A 12,941-nucleotide genomic window follows, 5' to 3' on the forward strand; every position below is an offset into this window, starting at 1 on the left:
CCAAAGCCTTCAACCTAATTCTCACACAAAAACTCTCTCTTTTAAATGCATTTTTGATGTTTATTCATAAATTCAATTGTTTAATTAAAAATGCAAAAATTACTGTCATAAATCGATCTGGGAATAAGCACAACCAAATCTTGATAAGCAAAGAATTGGTCTGGTAGGAGCAGAGTTGGACAAGAGAGTAGATGATAATAATGAACATTCTGAGCCCTAAGGCTTCAACTAATGCTTTCAGAAGCAAGTGGACATTAATTAATTGAGTAGAGTTTACTTAAGCGCAGTACTACTCTTTTACTCACATGTATTTTTCTTTAACAAACACTGACATAACACTTACTATGTGCCAGTCACTGTTCCTAGTACTCTACATATATTATCTTATTTAATGCTCAAAACTACTCTCTGGGTACATACTATTATCATGCCACTTTACAGAGGAAGATGCTGATGCTCCAAGAGGTTACCTACCTTGTCCAAGGTCATACACCTAGTAAGCGATGGAGCCAGGATTTGATCCAAGTACATGCTCTTAACCCCTTAAACCACACCTGTCAGACAAAAGTCATTGTACTTCCTCTCCAAAAGCCTACAATCCACACGGAAAGGTCATGTATATTACCCATCCAAACTTGCATATGATAATTACCTTATGAGGGGTCCAGGAGTTCACAAACATCTTCTTTAGTAGTGTTCACTAAAGACACAAAGGGATTTTCAGTCAGCATTTGGTAAGCCTCTCTTGTAGAATCCATGTTCCATGTTTCTTTCCTCTTTCCTTCTCTAAATGATAATGATGAACAGGTGTCTTCAATTTTCTTTTGTTAAGCCACTTTTTCTTATCTCTTTACAACCATTTCCTGTATATGTTACTATTCTTTATGGCTTCCAGCCCCTGGAGTGATAATGCAGACCACGTGTGAGAGGCCAGCAGCTGGGGAAGCACACAGGATTGTGTCCTGGAGAAGGACCACAATCCTTTTCTCTCTCTCTCATGGATTATGCACAGTAATCCCCACAACTTCCTGGGATTCTAAATTCAAGGTCCTAGAGTAATTTTCATCTCCCAATCAAATTACAAATTTTAATCTGAAGCAAACATCTTTAATTGTGATGCCACATGAACCACTTTTATGGTCTTTATTTATAGGCCTATAAGAGAGGGGAAATGAATCTGAATTCCTAGCAACTTTTTTTTTTTTTTTTTTTTTTGCGGTACGCGGGCCTCTCACTGTTGTGGCCTCTCCCGTTGCGGAGCACAGGCTCCGGACGCGCAGGCCCAGCGGCCATGGCTCACGGGTCCAGCCACTCCGCGGCACGTGGGATCTTCCCGGACCGGGGCATGAACCCGTGTGCCCTGCATCGGCAGGCAGACCCTCAACCACTGCGCCACCAGGGAAGTCCCCTAGCAACTTTTGACTGGCAATGACCGCCTCCCCTCAGAAAGTGACTGAGCCATCAGAACACATTTGTAACTTGTATCAAAGAAACTGTGTTGCATTTTTAAAAACTATTAAAATTTCTAAGTCGGTAATATGCACATTGTTGAAATATCAGATGTACAAAAGTTCTGTAGAAAGTCTTCCTCTTGACAACTGCCACTGATCTTGAACAGAAAGGAGGAGTGACCCCGAGTGTGAATTCTGCTTTGGGGACAAAACATCTGGAGAGGCTGCAACTAGAACTGGGGACTCTGGAGTCTCAGAGAGAAACTGTGTTGGAAATCCAGGTGAGGGATGAACTATGCATGGATCGTGTTGTTAATACTCTCTGAGACGAGTCAACAAGAAGAGCATCTCCAAATTCATGACACTGGCATGTGTCTTTCCCCATTACGCAACGAGGCAGTGTGTTATGGCAGGAGAAGCTCTTTCATGGGAATGCAGGCAGGTGGCATGAGTTGTAATTCCTTTCCTCTCACAATTAGCTGCATGACCTGGGGGAAGTCACTAAACTGGGTCTCAATTGAGTTATCTGTAATGTGCTAATAAGTGCATTTTATCTGTGTAAAGGGAAAGTATTGAGCTGAATGAGTAATTGAGCTCTTCAACTACTATAAAATCCATTGTATCTCCCTGGAAGTTCTACACTGTGTCAATTAACGTGGCTATTCTTAAGAAGAAAAAAGAAAGGTCTTCCTCCTAACTCTGTCCCAAGGTACCTACCCCATCTCTGAAAAGCACACACCATTCCCTGTTACGAGGAACATTATAAAAATAAATATTCAGATGATCTGAAATGTCTTAATCAGTAAGATAAATGGTTACAAATTGCTAAGAAAATGAATATTTAATGCCACATTTTAACTAAAACCTTGCTTCAAAATATCAGATTTCCTGGAATCTTCTTAGCATCCCATTAATTCTGAGAGTAGCTGACAGAACAAGAATTCTAACATAAAAATATAAAGGCATGGTCCAGCATTTGGACTACAAGAGGTGACTTTTCTACCTGGGACACGTATGATGCACTTTTTTTGGTTATTGTAATGAAGTTAGATGATAGTAGTGTTACAGGGGGAGATAATTAAACTACAATCTCTAGGAAATCTTATTTAATGCTATCTCTAAGAAATCAATTTTCCATCTTATATGTTAACTCAATAATGAATGTAATCAGGGATCTTTTGAAAGGTGACAAAGATCCTTAGAACTCTGCATGGAGTTGCTTTAGGATAAGAAAGAGACAAAAGTTGTTTCAAGATGGAGCAGGAAAGACTACAGCCATAGGTAGGACCTCCCTTTCCCTAGCCATAACACCCGGAGATGTACAATGCATTGACCGGTCATCTATTGTACTTAGAAACGATCACATAAAAAACAAAAGCCCACAACCCCTGTAACCTCTGTGGCTTACGGTGCTCAGCATGTGAGCAGGGATGGAAAGGACCTTAGACATGCCCCAAAGAGAATCAAGATTGAAAGTTGTTTTTTAATAAGGATATACATTCTTATATATACTTTTTATTGATGCTTTAAAATAACAGGTAGTTAGCTAATTCTCTCTTGGAAGTTCAAAACCCAAAGCCTCATCCATATTCAAGTCTAAGTTGCAGAAATGAAAAATTGGGAGCCAAGCTCTAAGGCATTTTTAGGGCTGCATTTATTTTTAATTTTTGACTCATCTTGTTACGGAGTCAGGTTAAGGATGCTGTGGAGGAGGGGAGACATACACACCAAGTGGCTTCTCTAAGAAGTTGTGTGTGAATATTTTAACACTAATTTCCCAGGAAAAAAAACATACCTGGAGGCACTTCAGCTCATATTGCAATGGTTTACCTATTCCATGAGTTTTGTTGAAGCATCTGTGTACTAGAATTTAGGCAAAAAATGTAAAGTAAGGACTTGATCCTGATTTCAAGCTGATGCAGCTCAGATCAATCGCATCAAGATTTTGATGCACACGTTGAATCAAAAGAGTTTCATTTGTAATGAGCTAATCTGCTAATATTATATAATATTTGGACTACTCCCTGTGCAGGCATCCTTAAGGAACCGGCTTATGCTTTTCTGGGATGGACTTGCCTTGTTTTCAAATACAGAGGACTTGCCTATATATTTTCTTTCACATAGCAAGACAGTGTTCCATCTGGTATTCATAATGGCAAAATCCTCATGTAAGCATGCTGTAAGATGTTTACAAATCTCCATTGTAAAAATGAATGTGACAGATAGCAAAAATGTATGTTTTATTTTTCAGAGAAGATGCTGGATTTCATAGGAAAAACCCTTATATGGTGTATTTATATTTGGTTTTGTGAGTCAGGGCTGCCTGTACACAAAGGCAAATTTAACTTATAACTTAATTATGATTAGTCATCCTTATGGGGGACAAGAAGAGAATAATTGAATTCCACAGAATGTCACCCAAACTCATGTATCGATTATGTTATCCTTGCCCACCCCCAACCTAATCGTTTTAAAAATAGTAAAAGATTTTACAGCAAACTTAAGCAAGGTTAGAAGTTATGAATTTCATTTCCTTTAATTTCTGCTCTTAGCTGCTGGCCACCAGAACAAGCAGCACAGAGGGGAATCAGCAGTTGAATGTGCTTAAAGGAATGCACAAACTTGATTTTTTAAATGTTCTGAATATTTGTGATTTGATTAGGGTAATGAGTCTCATGGTATGAGTATTACATTCTGAAAATCGTGGATTCTGATTGTTGCTGATTGCCAGGTTTGAAATAATAGCTTGTGTCTGGGGTTTGGTGCTATGATGACATTTATTTTACTATGGCCACCATTATCATCATCATCGACATCATTACATAAAATCACAGTTTGCCGTGTTCTATGTGACCCCAATTTAGGCCTTGCCCAGGCTGAATGGCCCTTGTCTGTTAACAGTTATGTCTGTATTTGTATGTTCCAACCTTCAAAGGATTGTTTCCATGTCTCCAACAAACCAGGTCTTACAATTTAGGGTCAGTGACCCCTGGTGAGCAGTGTAGCTTCCATCAGGTTTTTATGCAAAAGCATGGTTTATTTAAAATGAAACAAAATGAGATAAAAGCAAAACATGTATAGTTGTTGAGTACCTACTATGTGTCAGGCATCCTGCTGGGTGTGAAAAGCGAGGCTAAATGAGATTAATGTCCCTGTTCCTGTGGAGAGTATGCACCATTGGTAGACAAGGAAAGTATAAGCATCTGTGCAGATACATACCAGAACACTTTACCCAGGTGTAGCAGGTGGGGCATCCAGGAAGGCTTCCCCAAGGAAGAGCTGCCGATTTGAGACATGAAGACTCTGTAACTGCCAAACAGGAGAGGCTGGGGGATGAAATGGCAGTTCTAGGAAGAGAAACCATTCTGTTAAATGTGCTGAGCCTAAGGGGAGTAGGAGTATCCAGGAAGTGAGAGACATTCAGGGTGGTGAGCTTAAGCACAGGGGAGGGGAAAGTGGTGAGTGATGAGGCTAGAAAGGAGGATCCAAAGTGGATCATTCAGGAACTTATTCAACTTTTTAGTGAATTCGGACATTATTCTAAGAGCAATGGCAAGGCACTGAAGAGTTTCAGGAAAGAAAATAACTTTTTTTTTTTTTTTGTATTTTAAGCATTTCACAATGACTGGAATAAAGAGAACAGAACAGTGGTAGGTCAGTTAGTCAGGAAACAGTTACAGCAGTTGAAGTGAGAGATGATGGAGGCAATGATGGCAATGATAACAGAAAGGAGTAAATGATTTTTAGAAGTATATATCAAATATGTAGAATTGTCTATTCCTTTGGTGAAGAATAACTGTGGTGGGTTTGAAACCTAAGTATCCAACCCGAGTTCCTGGCTGGCCCACGGGAAGATGACCCAGATAGGGGAGAAAGTTGATGAATTCTGTTGTGGGAATGTTGCAGTTCAAGTACTGTTGGAAATCCAAGTGGAAATATCCAGAGGACTGTTGGATAGAAGGATCTCAAATTCAGGAGGTGGATCTGTGAAAAGTTGTAGAATTGGGAATCATCAGCACATACCCTTGGAAGTAAATGGAGTTATCCCGATACTGTGTGATAAAGAGGGAAGACTTTCTGAAGAGACTTTGGAAAGCCAAACCGTATGTCTGCAGCAAACGGTTGTCCCCAAATGAAGATAAACTCCCATGTGAAAAGGTACCTTCCCTGGACAGGAGGAAAGAAGACATTCTTATCAACCCAGAAGTAGCACCAGAGGAATCTGCAAACAAACCTTATTCCATTAGATTCTTCCTATATATTTACTGTCCCATCATTTACCTACTTTGGAAGCCTAGAACTGATCTCCTTTGTCCTGTCATTTCTCTACAACTTTATAGTCCTTTGTTGAAGATGCTATAAAAGCTGGAATTCTGAGTGCCATTCTGAGTTATTTCTGGTTTAGTTTTCCCCAGTGTGATGTGCACTGCACACATTAATAAACTGTTTTCCTTTTCTTTTTTTTTTTTTTAAAAAAAAAGAGGCTGAAAAGGACAGATCAGAAAAGTGGAAGAAAAATCTGAGGAGGTGAAGAGGGTGGGACCATGGAAGCTAAGAGATGGGAGCATTTCAAGGAGAGAGCGTTCAGTGATGCAGAGAAGTCAAATCACACTATGACTGCAGGCTCAGTTGAAGTAGTGGTAGTAAAAGCTCAGTGACAGGGGACAAGGTGTAGGACATGAGGAAACAGCAACGATAGGTATAGGCAGCACTTTCAAGAAATTTGGTTGGTAAAAGGAAGGCGAGAAGTCAAACAAGATCCTTACAAAAATAAAATTTCTTATAATATCAGTTAAATATTATTCAGTATTGCACAGTATTATATTTGAAACACAAATGGCTGTAGGGAAAATTTCAAAGGAAATACCTTTCTCTCTAATTCTTAAAGATTTTGAACTTGTGCCAATGCTTAATATTTAAAATTCTTGTGTAGTATATTCCTTTTCAACTTAATCCATTTCTCTTAACTGAAAAAGTCATATGTTTCTTCTAAGGGCATATTTGGCTCCACAAACTTGTGGCTTTCAGCCATTTTTCTCATCAAAAGCCTTTTAGATTGCTGGTTTACACAGCCAACAAAGAGAGGGTACTTCAACTATTCAACACTAATGAGAGGAAAGGCTTTGATATGCCTTTGTACCTTTCCTAATATCTTGTCTCTTTTTCTACTGAGAAGTAATTCAGCTACCTTAAAGTCTAACTAATTTAACCTTCTTGGTTTACTGATAAGGAAATAAATGCTTAAAGACTTATTGTATGTCCCAAACTATGGAATATGAACATGACAGAATGGAAACCAGAATCTGGATCTCAAAGATTTGGCTGCATATTTCATCTTTTCCCAGTAAATACGCACCTCTTAATGTTGATGGAGTCCCTTTCTAATCAGAAAGATAAGTTTTAAAAAGTAAGATAGATTCCCTCTCCTTTCTGATATCAATAATTATTAATGATCACTTGAATTTTACATGAAATGCCAGACTCTTCTGTAACGACTGCTCACGTTAAGGACCTCTATATGGGATCAAGTACAAACTACTTCAGCAGGAGTGCTCTTTAGAATTAATCTTGACAAGAGTTTGTTTTTCTACTAAACCAAAGCCATGTTCACACTTCTTTTTGATAAGTTAACCAAGAATTTCAATAGAGAGCTAAAATAGTACTATGATTGCAAGTCTTGGGCAAGTTTCCCTAAACATGTTGGACAAAAGCTTTGCCAAATACTGTAGATGTTGGAATAATTCTATTCCATGATAAGAAGCCACTATAGACATTAAGTAGGAAATTTGATTACTCAAAATCCATCTGTTATTGTGGGTTTTTTTTTTCCCAAATAAATTTTTCAGGAGGAAAACTGGCAAAGAAATAGTTGAAAAAAAATACTTGAACCAAAATGACAGCCTTGGCTGTTGCAATGAGGAGATTTGGGGGAAATATATGAATATAAATATAAATACACACACATAGAACTTTTATTTGCAATAAACAGTGATATTCTGAAACTACTATGAGGATCCCCTTTAAAAAAACTCAAAAAACAAAAGACTGTTTTCTGTATGTCTCCTTCAAAAGAACTGGTTTCAAATTTCCCACACACCTTTGATTGACCCCACAAGTGATACTTTCTATAAAATCAGCAATGCCTTTCTATTGCTGATAAAAGCAATATAAACTTTGATGTGTTTTACTTGATTTCTCTCCATTTTTACTTTGGTTATATAATTTCAACTGCATATAACTATTTTCTTATCAAATCTTTCTATTAAATATTATTTTCTCATCAACAAAAAGTATACAGAGAAAAATAATATTTGTGTGAACAGACTAACAGAAAAAATGATATTCATATGAATAAACTCACAAATATAACATTAAAATACTGTAGGGAAGATGAAGTAATTTTCTAATCAAAATATTAAATTAAAATGACAAAAGTTTATAATTCAGTCACATAAAAATGCCAAAGATGTAAGACTCATTTTGGATGGCTAATCATGATTGAATCTGTATTGTTTAACTTGAAGTGTATTAGACAAAGCTGGAAATGGAGAGGAGCTGAGAGTGTGCTTGTTTGCTTTGTATTGTTTTCTTGGTTTGGTATAAAATAGGATACTAAACTGAAGGTGATATGTATCTATTGATGTATTTCCTAAAGAGATGAATGTGGACAACAAGAATTTCTCTTTGTTTTCCTTTGTTTTAGAATAAGAATGGAGTAGCCTTAGAAACATATATGCTCTGAGAATCGAAGAAATAATACTAAACCATTCCACAGAAGCTGCTGATAACATTTAAATATGAGTGAAAATGTCCTATTAAAAGAGTTCTATTATATCTTTGTTCACTCTTATAAAATATTGGCTTATGTTGTACACAGGTTTACAATCTTCAAAGTGCCTTCAGTTGCTGCATCTCTTTTATTTTCATAAGCTTCTTGTGCAGTACTCAGTATATATAAGGAACTTGAGTATATTCAGATTTTGGTATCTATAAGGGGTCCTGGAACCAGTCTCCAAGGATACCTGTGGATGACTATAATGATGGATAAGGGAAGCCATGTAAATTGGAAGACTTCTATTTCTGGTAATGATAGAGTAGGTAATTCAACCAGCACTCCTGCTAAAGACTACTTGCAAAGCTGAACAAAATATTTTTAAAATCTCTTTAATAACACTAGGCATTAACAAAATAGAAGAGAATTACTGGGATAAGATCTGGCAGAAAACTGATGCCCATGGAAGTGAAACCAGAATTTGGGGGTTGTTTTTCTCCTAAGCACACTTGCTGATTTAGTGGGAGTAGCTGAGAACCTAAAAGACTTACTGGTCCATTTGTGACAACGTGGATGGACCTTGAGGATGTTAAGCTAAATGAAATAAGTCAGACAGAGAATGACAAATACCGTATGATATCACTTACATTTGAATCTAAAAAACCCAAACTCAGTAGAAACAGAGACTAGAGTGGTGGTTACCAGGGACTGGGAAATGGGGGAATAGAGGAGATGTTCACCAGGGGTATAAACTTCCAGTTATAAGATGAATAAGTTCTAAGGATCTAGTGTACAGGATGGTGATTATAATTAATAAATACTGTGTTACATACTTGAAAATTGCTAAGAAAGTAGATCTTGAATGTTCTCACAACAAAAAAGAAATGGTGACTATGTGACTGGATGGAGGTGGTAGCTAATGCTATGTTGGTAATCATTGTATGTCTTAAACATACACAGTATGTCAACTATCTGTCAAAGCTGGGGAAAAAAAGACTTAATGGTGCTTTTGAATGTCTCACTAAGCTAGTGAGATAGGAATTAGAATTCTCACATGTGGGAGCCTTGATGAAAGCCTTTTGCATATAGATGGAACCATGAATAGTGAGACTCTAGGAATAATGATAAACTGCAAGTAGACAGATTGCACTGAGGACCACAGTACAGTTCTGAATCACCTCAAAGCCTGAAATTTGATTGATGGAATCAGAGAGACCTAGCAAGATGTAATATATCATTCAGGCCTCAAATTATTTCTACAAACAATTTTTACTAGTAAAATGAATAGCAACAAATCAAAGTAACCAGGTATAAAAGGAGACAAGTCAACATGAGTAGACACCAATAGAAACAATAAACAGAAGCAGAAGAGATAGGAAACTATAAAAGAAAACCTGATTATAATTGTAACACTGAAAAATATAATAACGAAAAAGGTCTAAATAAACGGGGTTAATAATAGATTACACTCAGCTGTAGATTTAGTGAACTGGAAATTAAAGAGAAAAAAATCTAGAATGAAGCATATGGTGGTAAAAGGATGGAAAACAGAATACAAGATCCCCCTGGTATCTGAAAGTAGAACATTCCTACTAAAACTTTCATGTGCCAAAAATGGTGTAAAGTGAAGAAGCAATTAACTTTTTTTGTAAAATCGAAAATCCTCTTCAGATTCCTTTTGGTTAATGAAAACAGGTACTAATGTGAACTTTCCCAAAAGCAAAGTGGTGAATAGCAAACTTTTGAAAAGCAGTAATACCTGTAGTGAATATGAGACATAGAGATATAGTGAGAGGATGTAATGTATGTGTATTAAAGTCCCACAAGAGAGAAGAGAGAAAATAGGATAGAAGCAACAATTCAAGAAATAATGAATATTAACTTCCCAAAATTGATGGGATACATTAAGAAATCTGTTAAACTTCAAAGCAAGATAAACTTTTAAGAAATCTACATCAACAGATCAAAACAAAGCTGCCAAAAACCAAAAGCAGTGATAAAGCCTTAAAAGTAGCAAAACCAAACAAAAACTTTTAAAGAGGGAAAATCCCATTGACAGCTGATCACTTAATAGAAATTCTATAAACATGAAGAACATGGAATAAAATCTATTTTTTTAACCATTTAAGAACTTATTTATTTATTTACTTATTTATTTGTTTTTGATTGAGGTATAATTAGCATATAGCATTATATAAATCTCAGGTGTCCAACATAATGATTTGATATTTGTGTACACCGGGAAATGATCACCACAGTAAGTCTAGTTACCATCCGTCACCATAGAAAGTTACAATTTTTTTTTCTTTCAATAAGAATTTTTAAGATATACTCTCTTGGCTACTTTCAAATATACACTACAATATTATTAAATATAGTCACCACATTGTACATTACACCCCCGAAGCTGCGTGAAGCTCTGTGTTCTACACATGAGTAGGAGAGGCTGCCATTCTACTATGGGATAAAACTTGTCTGCCATACAGAAAATGTATGTGTGTCTTACAAGCTACATGAATGAACTTTTACAGAGACTGTAAAATTATAAAAGTTCATTTTATAATTGGAAGTTTGCACCACATAACCCCCTTCACCCATTTTGATCAACCTTCAACTCCCCTCCCCTCCAGCAACCACCATTCTGTTCTCTATAAGTTTTGTCTTGTTTGATTGTTTCATCTGCTCATTTGTTTTGTTTTTTAGATTCCACATATAAGTGAAATTGTACAATATTTGTCTTTCTCTGTCTGACTTATTTCACTTAGCATAATACCCCCAAGGTCCATTCATATTGTCTTAAATGGCAAGGTTTCATTCATTTTTATGGCTGAGTAGTATTTGACTGTACATTTACTGCCCCTTCTTTATCCATTTATCCATCAGTGGATACTTATGTTGTTTCCATATACTGGCCATTGTAAATAATGCTGCAATGAACTATGTGCACCTATCTTTTCAAATTAGTGTTTTCATTTTCTCTGGTTAAATACCCAGAAATGGAATTGCTGGATCATATGGTAGTTCTATTGTTAGTTTTTTTTAAGAACCTCCATACTGTTTTCCATAGTGGCTGTACCAATTTACATTCCCTCCAACAGTGCACAAGGGTTACCTTTTCTCCAAACCCTCTCCAGCATTTGTTATTTGTAGACTTCTTGATGATAGCAGTTCTGACAGGTGTGAGATGATATCTCATGATCATTTTGATTTACATTTCTCTGATGATTAGTGATGTTGAGCATCTTTTCATATGCATGTTGTCCATCTGTATGTCTTCTTTGGAAAAATGTCTATTCAGGTAATCTTCCCATTTTTTAATCAGGTTTGTTTTTTTTTTAATATTGAGTTGTGTGAACTATTTATAAATTTTGAATATTAACCCCTTTTCAGACATATCACTTGCAAGTATTTTCTCCTATTCAGTAGGTTGTCTTTTCCTTTTGTTGATGGTTTCCTTTGTTCTGCAAAAACTTTTATGTTTAATTAGGTCCTGTTTGTTTATTTTTGCTTTTGTTTCCTTTGCCATAGTAGACTGATCCACTATGATTTATGTCAAAGAGCATACTGCCTGTGTTTTCTCTTAGGAGTTTTATGGTTTCAGGTTTTACATTTAAATCTTTAATCTACTTTGAGTTTATTTTTGTATATGACATAAGAAAGTAGTCCAGTTTGATTCTTTTGCATGGAGCTGTCCAATTTTTCTAGCACCATTTATCAAAGAGACTGTCTTTTCTTCATTGTAATTACTTCCCTCCTTTGTAGTAGATTAATTGACTATTAAGTGTGGGTGTATTTCTTGACTCTCTATTCTGTTCTGTTGATTTTTGTGTCTGTTTTTGTACCAGCACCATACTGTTTTGATTACTGTAACTTTTTAGAGTAGTTTGAAAAGCTGATATTTTTCTTGATAGGTCTCACTTGTTGAGGGTGTGCCAAGCCCTATCAATGTTCCAAAGGGAGGGATCTCAGTCTGCACCGAGTTTCAAACAGATTGAAAATCAGGCCTCAGGCAGCAGCTTTTAATGTATGCAAATATATACAGTCTTATCAGACCATGATCATAATCCCTGCTGGCCTCCAGACGAGAGGATCTCAAAGTATCCTCTGGGCAACTGTTGTAAAAATCAGGGCTCCAAATGAATGTATAAGCTCCTTTCTGGGAGGTACCAAAGAGCTCTTCTTTTGGCCATTAGTAGTGAGGCTGAAGGAGAACACAAAGATGGTGATCCCCAGCCTACATTCCCTGAGAGCATTTCTGTAGCCACTAGATACATGGTAAGCCTGAAGCCTGCCCCTCAGGCTGAAGCTCCAGGATAAGAAGTAGGCATGTTTTACAGAAAGGCTGGGGGTGTGTTTCAGTGTTCTGTCTGCACAGTGCCCTAGGAGTGGTAGCCCGCCAGAAAAATCAGGACAATTGTAACTACTCTGGGGTAGGGAGGAGAGGATAAGAATTGGGTAGTGTCTTGGAAAAAGTTTCTATTCTTAATGTGGGAAGAGATTATACAGTTTACTTTGTGATAACTTATTAAGTATGTTTTGTTTGGGGTAATTTTCAGTGTGTATTTTATATTTCACAATATAAAATGTTCACAATATAAAGCAACAACAAAAACCTGGGGACTGGCTGAACGGCCATAACAAAATAGAACGTGTTAGTGGATCGATATCCACTTAGAGGTGTCTCACTCTGTTCTCAGTTCTTTATCCGAAACTGCCAG

At 36.8% G+C, this 12,941-nt stretch overlaps 1 long non-coding RNA gene across 2 annotated transcripts in view; it reads left to right on the top strand.

The window, feature by feature from the left end:
- LOC125965040 (uncharacterized) overlaps nucleotides 1-12,199 on the top strand; it is a 126,265-nt gene extending 114,066 nt beyond the window's left edge. For both annotated transcript variants that reach the window (XR_007478504.1, XR_007478505.1), the window contains exon 3: nucleotides 12,135-12,199. This is a non-coding gene — a long non-coding RNA (uncharacterized LOC125965040). The remainder of the gene's footprint in view (nucleotides 1-12,134) is intronic.
- Nucleotides 12,200-12,941: the final 742 nt, after the last annotated feature.

Source organism: Orcinus orca, chromosome 7, assembly GCF_937001465.1.
Source record: "Orcinus orca chromosome 7, mOrcOrc1.1, whole genome shotgun sequence".
NCBI lineage: Eukaryota > Metazoa > Chordata > Mammalia > Artiodactyla > Delphinidae > Orcinus > Orcinus orca.